General features: G+C 35.2%; 1 long non-coding RNA gene across 1 annotated transcript in view; it reads left to right on the top strand.

Moving 5' to 3' along the window:
- The first annotated feature begins 9,794 nt into the window (after positions 1–9,794).
- LOC135747192 (uncharacterized) overlaps positions 9,795–12,519 on the top strand; it is a 40,998-nt gene continuing 38,273 nt past the window's right edge. The window contains exon 1 of the long non-coding RNA XR_010531736.2: positions 9,795–9,905. This is a non-coding gene — a long non-coding RNA (uncharacterized lncRNA). The remainder of the gene's footprint in view (positions 9,906–12,519) is intronic.

Genomic DNA, 12,519 nt, shown 5'->3' on the forward strand with positions numbered 1-12,519 from the left:
AATGTAACATCTCTGATTCCACTTTCCATAAGTCAGACATTTCACAACACCAATCATAAAACGTGTTGTAAATGAAATCCTTCCCTGTCTGGATGGTACTTTTTCTTTTGTTCTTTAAGATACAGTTGCATCATCAATTCCTAGAAGAAATCTACATAACAGACTGAGCAAGAATTTCTCTTGAAAAATGTATTGGAACTTATCATGAAAATCTGTAAATCTGTCAGTGGGAGCTTAAGGTGTCAGTAAGTGAGCATCTTTAACTTTGCATTGACCACAGACACCAAGACATCTGCAGCTCAACAACATGCAGTTCAACCAGAAGATGATGATGATGAAGTTTGCTGTCATTGCTGTTATCATGTAAGTGATGATTATGGGCACAAGTAAGTTTTATCGTTTTTTTGGTTTGAGATGAAATGCTTGTTTTGTATCTAAATTACAGTGTGGAATGTCACTCAGTTCTCAATTCATAATCAGGAGGAGACATTAAGAGTCATGACTGCTGCAAATTCGTCTCCACCAAGAAAATCACATCACCTATAACAGGATTCTACCTTCAAGAGCGAAATCCTCCTTGTGTAAAAGCAGTCGTGTAAGTATTCTCTTTGGACAACAATATATATTTTCTCTTTTTAATATTATTGTAATTTTTCAACAAAAATCTGATCTTAAAATCTTCCACTTGTTTTGGTGCACAGTTTCTTCACAACTGAGGGTTTGCGGTGCAGCCACTAGAAGCAGAACTGGGTGAAACAAAAGGTCCGAACTTCAGATGTAAGTAATGAAATGTAACCCGCAATAAAGCCACAGTATAGTTGTACAAAAAAAAGATATTTCTGATATAATAATGCTGAATTATTCTCATTTTTTTCTTAGGAAGGGCATGAAGATCAACAACACTGTCCCTAAACATCCTCCAGATATCATCAGCACCACCGTCCCATCGTCACTCTTTAGCTAAGCTTTTGATTGAAGCAGACAAGAGGAGCGACAGATGCCCTATTAGCGCATCTCTTCTTGACTATGTGTTTCTTTACCACAACTGCTCTACCTTTTGGGTCTCCTGCAAAATGTTCTGACCGCTCACTCCCGCCCGCAGCAAAGGTGAAACCGCCCACTCCGGGGGGATTTGCGCTGGGTCCCGCGGGAGTCTCAACCCAATGCAGCCCCTTAGTTTAAAGTATCAAATCTCGCTCCAAATAATGAGTCTAATATGATGTTCATAAACACAGAGATATACATTGTGTATAATAGATTTATGTAAAGCTTTTGTTATCATAATAACATTTATAAACAATCACAGGTTAAAAATACCAATGGTAGCTGAGGACAGTCATATTACTTATAATTTGAAAAAGCATAATTGCAGCTTTCGTGAATCATATTATTTATTTCATAAGTGAGGAACTGGAAGAATGTGCCTGCTTATTTTAGGCCTTGCTTTGAAAAATATTATTTACATTTTATATTCTGCAGAAAGGTAACTAACCTTAAAGATTCTCTTTGCATGTAAATTTCTAAATGGAATTTTAAGTTAGACTTTGTTTTTGCAATGTGTTTTTAGTTTAGGTGTAAAGGTAAGAATAGTGTTAAAGCGAAGGGAACAGCATGAAAAATTGATAAATTGTCATCAATAATAAACAATGCATGATTAAGGTTTAGTAAAGTGTATATAAAAAGAGGTATGTTTTAAATGGAGGAAACTCTCCAGCTTTGCTTAAACTCATTCATTAATTGTAAAGCACAATATCTGTGATTGATTTATAATCAAACTTTCATTTCTGTTAAAAACAAACAGCTTCCTGACAGAAGTTTTGTTCCTTGTTCCTTAAGCACACAATTGCACCATTAAATATCCAGAGTAAGCTAAATATGTTTCTACACGTCATGCAGAAGTGTTCCTGTTTTGCTCAAATAAACAGGGTCTGTGAGAGCACAAGTGAGAATCTCTAACTTTGTATTGACAACAGACCCCAAAAACATCTGCAGCTCAACAACATGAAGTGTAACCAGAAGATGATGATGAACTTTGCTGTCATTGCTGTTATCATGTCAGTGATGATCATAGGGACGAGTAAGTTTTACTGATTTTTTTTTTTAATAAAATGCTTGTTTTGTATCTTAACGTGTGGAATTTCAGTATGTAATGTCACTTACTCCTCTGTTCATAACCAGATCAAAAAACAATCAAGCTTGATGTACCTCTTGATTGCTGCACATCCGTCTCCACCACAGAAATCACATCACCTATAACAGGATTCAAACTTCAGAAGCGAAATGGTCCTTGTGTGAATGCAGTCATGTAAGTACTCTGTTTGGAAAACAATATCTATTTACTCTTTCCTCTATCATCACTATTTGTCAAGAACAAGCTGATCCTAAAATCTTCTACTTGTTTTGGCACACAGTTTCTTCACAAATGAGGGTGCGCATTGCAGCCACTGGAAGCAGAGCTGGGTGAAGCAGAAGGTCCAAGAGCTCAAAAAACTTCAACTTAAGGAGTAAGTCACTGATGAAAAGTAGCCTGCAATAATGCCACAGTTTAGTTGTACAAAAATAAAATATTTCTGATATAATAATGCTGAACTGTTCTCATTTTTTTCTCAGACAGAAGATCAACAGCGCTGATGAAGATTAACAGCACTGTCTCTCCACCTCTGATAAAAACGTCCTCTAAAGTAAAAAGCTAAAGTGTCTTTGACTGTTCCAGATGGCCCATTTTAAAGTATGTTTAAAAATGCTATGCATTATTTTATTTAATATAATGTAGTTCATTATTGTATAAAATATGTCAAAACATAATTCATCAACATTTTATATGGTTTTCCAAAAAATACATATATTTAAATGGATCTCAAGCTATTTCAGATATAAACCACTCACATGCCATCTTCTGTATCTGTTTCTTATTATTAGGGGCCAAGCACCGAAGGTGCTGAGGCACCTATTGTTATTGTCAGTATTATTATTCTTCATCCCCAATGGGAGTCTATGACGGCCCTATGAACCGTACATAGGAAAATGATGAAATTTGGCACAGTTGTAGAGGTGGTCCTGAAAAGTCAAGTGGCCAAAAATGGGGTCTCTAGCACTAACTCTATAGCGCCACCAGCAGTGCAAATATTCAATGTTCAAATGGTTATAACTTCTGATCCGCTTGATCTATGAAAATTCTACTTAGTACACGTGATTGCTCTCCTCATGCTTATTGTCTTTAATGCCTTACAGTAAAACTCCACCCATTACAGTAGCGGCCATTTTGAAATGTACTGTATTCTGTTTATTCGCTACTCCTCCTTCAAATTTGGTTCAATTGTTATGAAATTTGGCACAGGTGAACTTTGGAGTGAGCCGCACAGAAATGACCGAACAGAATTTTGATATTTATCTTTGTTCAAAAGTAATAAATGCGCAAACTTAACGAGATTGACGAGATTCATGCCAAATTTGGTGACAGCGCCACCTATGGGTCATGAGATATGAAAATAGGCTATTTTTGCCCATAACTTCTGAACTGTTTTTCAGAAAATTATGATCTATGGATTGCTTACCTCATGCCGCATCTGTCGATGTGTATTATGCCGGGTTTGACCGAACCGCCTGTCCGCCATTTTGATATTTGACATAAATTGTTATATTTTTTGAACTATTGGACATATCCGCGCAAAAATTAGTAAGGAGCTTCGACATGATGTCCTGAAGGTACCTGGGAAGTCAGAGTACAGCGCCACCTAGGGGTTATAAACTATAACAGTTCTTATGGAACTGCTTATAACTTCTGAATACTTTGTCTGATATTAATTTCTTTGTGAAATTGTATTCACTGGTTTATGCCGATTGCAACGATACCTCGTTTGTCATTTTCCAACATTCTGTTCATGTGTTATTGTAAAGCATATAGTAGATGATTTTTTCGCTACTTCTTTTACAAATTTTGCATATTTTATGCCAGGTACTGCTCGTATAATGTTTGGAGCAATCCGCACAGATATGATTTTTGATATTCTGTTCTCTTTCTTAGAAATACCACTCCAAAGTTGACCGTGCCTGTGACGTTGTCTATTTGTCATAGTAAATTAATGTGACTGTAGCATTACTATACAGAATGATCTTCTTGTCTTCAATCCAACTTGAGCTTTTTGATTCTCATATACATTGTATTTCTGTTAGTTCTGCTCTGCACTGTCAGTTCTGCATCTGTGTTGATTGGCATATGTCAATCCTTGCAGCACCTAAGCTATTTTTTTGCTGCCCCTTGAGCTGTGTTAACTGAGTTGCTCATCTAGTAAATCACATGCCATGAGATTCTGAGGTCATGGGTTCGAATCCCATGATATTTGCACCTTCAGTGATTGCCATATGTCAATGCGTGTATCTGTAAGCTCTTTTTTGCTGCCACTTGAACCATGTCAACTGAGTGGCGCATCTAGTAAATCACATGCATAAAGATTCTGAGTTCTTGGGTTTGAATCCCGCAAGAGGCATTTATTTAGTTCTTCTATTAAAGTTTTGTTCTCTCTCTCACCAATTCTTCCCAACCTCTCTGTAGTTCACATATGTTCTATTTTTGCCGTGTTTGCCGTTGTTGCTCTGCACTGCGATGGTTCTGCTCTGTGATTGCTGCGCCTTGTGTGCTTGTTGCACCTGGGGTGCTCATTGCGCCTTGGGTGATTGTTGCGTTGTATGTTGGGTGCTGTGCTTTGGGTGTTCTTTGCGCTGAAGGTGCTTGGCCCCGCAATTGCTGCTTGCAGCTATATTTTTATCTGTATCTGTATTAGTAACGCATTACTGTCTGAACCTGTAAAAATTGTGTTCAAATAAATAAATGATGATTGGTAATAAAGTTGTGCTTGTCTTTACTTTGACATTCAATGGACCTAATCTGCATCTAATGTAAATGAGATGTCACTCTGCTTCATTTGATAATGTGTTATAATGTTGAGTTGAATTTATTTGATGTGTGCACTGCAGAATCAAATCTAGAAGTATCTTCAGCTACAAAAGGATAATAAAATAGATATCATAAGCATCTATTTTCACCCATCATGCAGGTTTCTGATTTAATCAGACAAGACAGAGTTTAGGGACCACAGATGCCCTAACAACACAACCCTCCTAGGCCTTATGCTATTCATTGTGTCTGTTTTCACTTAACCTGCAACAATCACCAGCTTTGTGTATCTACAGGTTTTATCCTTCTGTGTAGGTCAGTAAGCTCTTCTGTTTGAATTGGAGTTTGTCTTCTGTGAGTGATGTACAGATGACTTTTGTTTTGAATGACTTTTATTTTAGTATAAAATCTCTACATCTCACTCCAAATATTCAGTCTAATATGATGTTCATGAACACAGAGATATGATTGTATAACAGAAGCACTTTCTTTTTGTTTTTGTTTTATGTAAAGCCATTTATCATAAAAACATTTATTAACAATCACAGGTTAAAGAGACCAATTGTAGCTGAGGTCAGTCATCAGTAATGCCACCAAATCTATTACTTCTAATTTGGAAAAAAATCATATCATATTATTTATGTAATTTTAAACAAATAAAGTAAAATAAAGTTGTTGTTTTGTAACTAACCTTAAAGATTATCTTTGCACGGAAAGATCATTAACCCTTGTGTGGTGTTCGGGTCTGTGGGACCCGTTTTGAATGTTTACTGAAAGAAAAATTATGCAATTAATTGTTGTTTCAACCTCAGATTCATTGGCCTTGGCTCATTTTCTATGAAGAACATAAAAATAAACAACTTTATAATTAATGTACACTGTACACCCCCCCTACACATTTATATTACATATGTGGTGTTCGGGTCCACTGGACCCGGGGTTAATAAAATTGTAAAAATTGAATGTGCTATGTAACTTCACTCTGTTTTTCTCCTACCTGGGACTCATGTGAGTGCATGAGTGTGTTTGTATATATGTCTGTACATATGTGATGGATGCATATCAGAGTTTTCTCCTTTTGCTTTTGCTGTAATGCCGCAAGGATACAACATGTTATATGCCGTGCATGAACATTTGTCTGTACCTACTGTCCCAAACACTTTACCTTCTGTCTAACAGGAACCATTCTAAATTTTACCATTATAAAAAATCCATAGTTTTATTGTAGTAAAAGAGTAGTAATCATGTTTATTTGGTATATTCAGGGGCGTCAGTTTGTGTTGAAAAGTGGTGGGGACAAAAGATCAGATGAAAAAACATTACAGCAGGACAGAAAAATATTGAATAACGGCGCATCAAAAATGGGCATAGCGTAGGCCGGTCATCAACACAAAAAATACTCAGCATAAATCCCTCAACAATGTCGACTGCACATGTAACAGTCCACCAACTCAACTGAACAGCGCCAATACACTATACTGTAGAAAACAGCAGCATGTTAAGTCAATGATTACAATGAAATTCATAACATATGTAAAAGAAAACACACTATAAGCACACAACGCAACATATGTGACCCTGGACCACAAAAAACAAGTCGTACACTGCAAAAAATTATTTTCAAGAAAAAAAATTCTTAGTATTTTTATTTATTTTCTTATGTCATTTTGCTCATAAAGAAACGCATCTATTTCTTTATGAGCAAAATGACATAAGAAAATAAGTCTAGTTTTTAGACCATAAATACCAAATGTAAGTGATTTTGTGCATAAAACAAGCAAAAAAAATCTGCCAATGGGGTAAGCAAAAAAATCTTGAATTTTTTTCTTAAACACTAAATTCGGGAAAAAATTGCTTACCCCTTTGGCAGATTTTTTGCTTGTTTTATGCACAAAATCACTTAATTTGGTCTAAAAACTAGATTTTTACTCATCAAGAAAAAAGCATCTTAATTTAAGAACTTTTAGATATTTTTACTGAAAACAAGACAAAAATACTAAGATTTTTTTTCTTGAAAATTTGACTTTCTTACTTAGTATTTTTGTCCTGTTTTTAGTAGAAATATCTAAAAATTCTTAAATCAAGATGTATTTTCTTCATGAGCAAAATTATTTAAGAAAGTAAGTCTAGTTTTGGCATGAACAGGTTATGTGTTTAGTGTGGATGATGTCTTATGATACGGCATCTGTTCAGTTTGGGGCCTGTGCTGTGTAGACTGACACAAATGTGTACAATTTCAAAAAGTTCAAATAATTAAACATCAACAGTGATGAAAAACTTTGTTTCATTTATACTTATTTAAGATAAATATGATTTTTTCCCCAATATCTGGATCAGAATAGAATTTTCTTCTTTTATTTCATATTACCACAAAAACAAATGGCACTTTAGTTTATAAATAGTCCTCTACCAGTGGTAAATGACCAATATTAACCATAAATTCTGTCTATATTACTTGCAATAAGGCTAAAGTTAACATCTGTAAACAATATTACATAAATTTGTATGAATGCATTGGTTTAAGATACTAATAATGCTCTGGGTCCACCAGACCCACAAACATCGTCTAAGTAACAAAAATACGAACACCACACAAGGGTTAAGCTGTTTTTAGACTAAGTATCATGCAGAAGTGTTCCTGTTTTGATCAAATAAACAGGGTCTGCGAGAGCACAAGTGAGCATCTTTAACTTTGCATTGCAACAGGCCATAAGATATCTGCAGCTCCACAACATGGAGTTTAACCAGAAGATGATGATGAACTTTGCTGGGTAAAGAAAAAGGTGCAGGAGCTCAGAAAACTTAAACGTCAGTGGTAAGTCACTAATGATGCCACAGCTTAGTTGTACAAACATTTCTAATCTAAAAAAAACGTGTGTACTATTTTTTTTCTCAGATGGGAAATGAAGATGAACAGCACTTTCTTTAGACATGTGCCAGAAGCATAGCATACTTCCTCTTAAAGTATGCATATGCTGTGTTTGCTTCATTGTGGTTATTGTTATGAAATTTATGATTGCATGTAAGAAACTGAAGTATCTTTAATGTAACTAATGTAAACTAATTCATCATTAAATAGTTTTTTGACTAATGAAAGCAATTTATTCTGTTAAGTGCTAACAAACTGTCTGTATCTGCTATAATGTATATATTTTGTCATGAAATAATATACAAGGATTTTAGATTATGCACAAACAAAATGTCAAATGGATTTGAAGTTGTGCTTGTAATGTCCATTACACATACAGTAATCAGCTCAGCAAAGAATGTACTCGAAAAATAAAAGCTGCTTAATAGACACTGTGTGCCTGACCTTTTTGTGGCTTCTGCGTATTTTGCGAAGGCAGAGACAGATTTTTTCTGAAACGGGAGCTGTGGAATAACACATGACGCTGAACACAGGGGAAATAGGGGAACTGTATTCTGCGAACCACTGGAAACAACATCTACATATTGCATGTAAATAATTTTGCTTTTTAATGTTATCACATGTGTAGTTGGGTCAGTCAGATTGTCCACTCCGGACAGAAGCAGTCCCATGAGTCATTCGTTCAGTCAATAAAAACAGAAAAATACTGAAATTTTCTGGTGTTATTTTTGATTGGTTGTGAAAGTCTACAGCCCTTCTTTAAACACTTTAACATAGCTCACCTCAGATTGTTTTATCCAATGTATAAATTGTAATAAAAAACAACCTATCCTCCAACCCATACGATTGTTTTGCTCATTTGTCCATTCCCCCCAAATACGACCAATAGATGATGAAATTTAATATATTGGGGAATTAAATTTTATATTGGGGTATAATTTTGCTATGATGACATGCATTGGTATATGATTTTTTATTTAAACCACCTGTATTTTATTACACTATTCAGGCATTTAGGGAAAATAATGTACTTATTTATTTATTAAAATATATTAAACACAGCAATGCAGGGTTAATTGTAACACATTTATACAGGGCTGAGCAATCTGTGCTTTTTCTCTTAATGTCAGAAGATGATCTCCTGGGAATTTGTGAAAAGTTTTGGTTAAGATATTGAACAAAGAATGTTTTGAAAACATGACATGTTTTTTTTCTTAAATTTCTAAGTTGGGTGTGTAGTCATCAAATCCAACCTTATATTATTTTAATCAAGGTCTTGGTACCTGAAACACAATACTATTTTGAAACATGTCAGCAACTATTAATACTATTAATCAAAATGATAACTGTTAATACAATATCAGGGGAAATAACTGAAAATCATGACATTTTTTCTTTTAATTGCAGCCCTTTCAAATAAATATATTTATATGCAGTAATGGATAATAAAAGAATAGGCTACAAGTAGATGAAGTTTCATGGATGGATAAATTTGTGGATATCTTTCTGTTATAGGTAGATATATAAACAATATCCACCTTTAGTTTAAACTTCATTTACAAATGCAGAAATTGATATGCGTCTAATTCTGATGAACAAGGAAAACAACATTAAGGGCCCTATTTTAATGATCTAAGCTCATTGTCTAAAGTGCACGGTCTAAATGGGTGTGTCCGAATCCTTTTTTGCTAATTTAACGATGGGTAAAATTATTTGTGCGCCAAGCACATGGTCTAAAAGGGTAATTCCTATTTTTGTAATGAGTAATGGGTGTTTTTTGGGAGTAACGTGCAATAAACCATCCCTAAGATTGATATTTAAAAATGCAATGTTTTCATTTGTATTGAAATTGTTATTTTTTGGTATTAAAACCTTTAAAAGTTGTTTTCTTTCAGTCATGGAAGTAAAATTAGCAGGCTTTTAATTGCTGTAAATGTATGGACAGCCTGCATGATGTGTAATCTGAAAGAATAGTTTACAAATATGCAAGAAAAGGATTGTGCTCTAAAAATATTTTATTTGTAACAAACAGGAGATAAAGATTTTACAACGTGTGGAGAGCCGAAACGTTTCAGCACCCGGACAGCGCCGTGAGGGTTTTGAAAAGCATTTGAAAAGGTTTTCATCTCAGCATATCCACAGGTACAAAGTCATCATATAAAATAAAACTGTGGGAAAAAATAGATGGCATACATACACACATAAAAAGATTTAATTACTTACCAGGCTACAGGTGAAGCAGCTCTTTACACCTTCTAACGCCTCGTAGTCGGTCCTCATTTATGTCCAAGAGATTCAATAATAATCTTTTACATTTTAATCCTTTGATTTTTCTGCGCATCCATGTGTGTGACAAGCAAACGTGCGTTGTTGTCTCATGTTGCAGTTCCTGATAATAAAATATTTTAACTGTGAATATTTTTGCACATTAGCTAAAAATAAAGTAACATTCAAAGTATGTGTGGTAGATGTTGTTTAACACAGAAAATAATTGTGTAATTAAATTATAAAAAAAAAAAATGAAAACCAGCTATGCATTTTCCAGTATGTCTGTTGGGTAATCACTGTGCTTTTCTGCGTAGACTTCCGTTTTAAATCTGTATTTGTCAACATGTTTTTACATGTTTCCTTGCTGAAATCCCCTAGCAGTGGAAACATTTTAGGATGTTTGGCAATAAATATGGGAAATTAAATAGGAAATTTTCTATGAAAGAGGAAATAAGAACCAGGTGTTAAAGCGAGAGCGAAATATTACATTTACCGCATGATTTGCTCACCCTAAAGCAATCCGTGATACACATGTCCATCATCTTTCAAACGAGAACATTGCTCTTCCAAGCAGGGGCGGAGTGGGACCCAAAAATCTACCGGGAAATTTTGTAGACCGCCAGCCCTCCGTGGTCAAAAAAAAAATGAAAAAAAAAAATGGTTCCCTATAAATAAGCAAATGCTGAAATCTAAATTTACAATAAAATTACTGCACAACAACATGAAATACCAAGTGTAATAATTATTATTTAAAAGATCTTGAAGTCAACAACAGTTCCTAGTTTTAGATAAGCTAAAGCATTTGGTTGCAATGTTGCTTATAAAATTATTAAGCCTTTTTGGAGAGAGATGTTTAATGTGACAAAATGTCGGTCATCACGTGAAAACGAAAATACAACGAGGCCTAGACTACATGTTCTGAGCAGGTGTTGTCAGTGAACAGGCTGTAAAACTGTTGGCTAACTTACAAACACTCATGAAAAACTGATGCTGATTATCTGGGAGACATTCTCAAACAGCAGTCAAGTTGTCATTGTTTGTGTAAAACAAGTGCATTTGTTGTAACATTAAAACAGGAGATCAGACTTACTATTTGATAAAAAAAGTGATGCTCAGGGCTCCATTCCTTTGTGGGTGTGCGAGGATATGCTTTTTTTATTGGTTGTTGCATTAAATCTTACCCAGATACAACAGTGCTATTTTCTGATTGGCTATTGTGTAGCCTCTTTTTTTTTGATTGGCTGATAAATGGCATGCTCGAACTAGAACTCCAGGGGAGACGGGCTTGATCGAGAGAATGGTGTGGACAGATGCATTTTGAGCGCTACAGCATATTAAATATATGCTAAATAGTTTTTCTGCGTGAGAAATACAATGTGTGGCGGGAGTGCATGACAAAAGACTGAAAGCCCGGCTATTATCAGACCAACCCTTGCGGCCTCAAAACACTACCGGCCCACCGGAAAAAGTCCAGACTCTCCTGATTGCCACTCCGCCACTGTTTCTAAGCTTTATATCGGTAGTAAACAGGGATCAGGGAACAACTTCTGACTTTAAACCCCTAAAAAGTGCATTAATCCTTGACAGAGGCATCCACATGTCTCTAAAGAGTTATTAAGGTCTTCTGCGGGTAATCGATGCAAAACTGTATAACTAGCTTCCAGTAATGACGCCGGCTCACACGGATCAATCAGACCCATGACCAAGGTGTTGCTAGTGCCACTACATAATTTTTGTGGAAAGTGGAAAGATATGAAATGAAGAGATATTATTATTTCTATCTCTTATCTCTCTAAATTTTAATAAATACATTTATGTATTACAAACATGGGCATCGGAAAAAAATGTGGGTGGGTCCAAAACATTTACTGGAGTAGATGTCATTTTCTTGTGTTCTGGTATCGTTTAATTAAGCAATTATTTTTATAGCCTAAAAACTTTGTTTACCTTGTTCTGTCGCAGCCCAGAGTGCATTTTATAAAATGGAGTTTAATTAATATAGACTCTACATGAGACAAGTGGAATGGATTTGAGGAAGCAGCAGTGTGGAAGTCAAGGCTGTAGGTAAAACCCAGAATGGAGTGGAATGGATTTGAGTGACACTGCTCTGACAAGTGAATAGACATATGCATTAAATTAGAAAAAAAGTGATATCATTGGTCATAAAAAGGGGTTGGGTCTTGTCCCACTCACACATAATGGTTCTGACACCCATAATTCCAAAAACCTTTCTCAAACTTTGTTTTTCTGTAAAAATAAAAGCTTTTCCACTTTAACACACATTTGCCATCATCAAATTTCCTGGGTAAAAGCACAGAGTAAGCATTATGTTTCACAAAAACTCATTTATGAGAACATTTAATAAAAATATGTGTGTATCTCAGGAAACATGACAAACAGATAAAATAAAGAGAGATATTGGAGAGATCTCTTTGCACTTGCAGCAGACCCAAGCAGGGGCGTAGCAACCGGGGAGAACGGGGGGGTC

This window comes from Paramisgurnus dabryanus, chromosome 6 (genome assembly GCF_030506205.2).
Source record: "Paramisgurnus dabryanus chromosome 6, PD_genome_1.1, whole genome shotgun sequence".
Lineage (NCBI taxonomy): Eukaryota > Metazoa > Chordata > Actinopteri > Cypriniformes > Cobitidae > Paramisgurnus > Paramisgurnus dabryanus.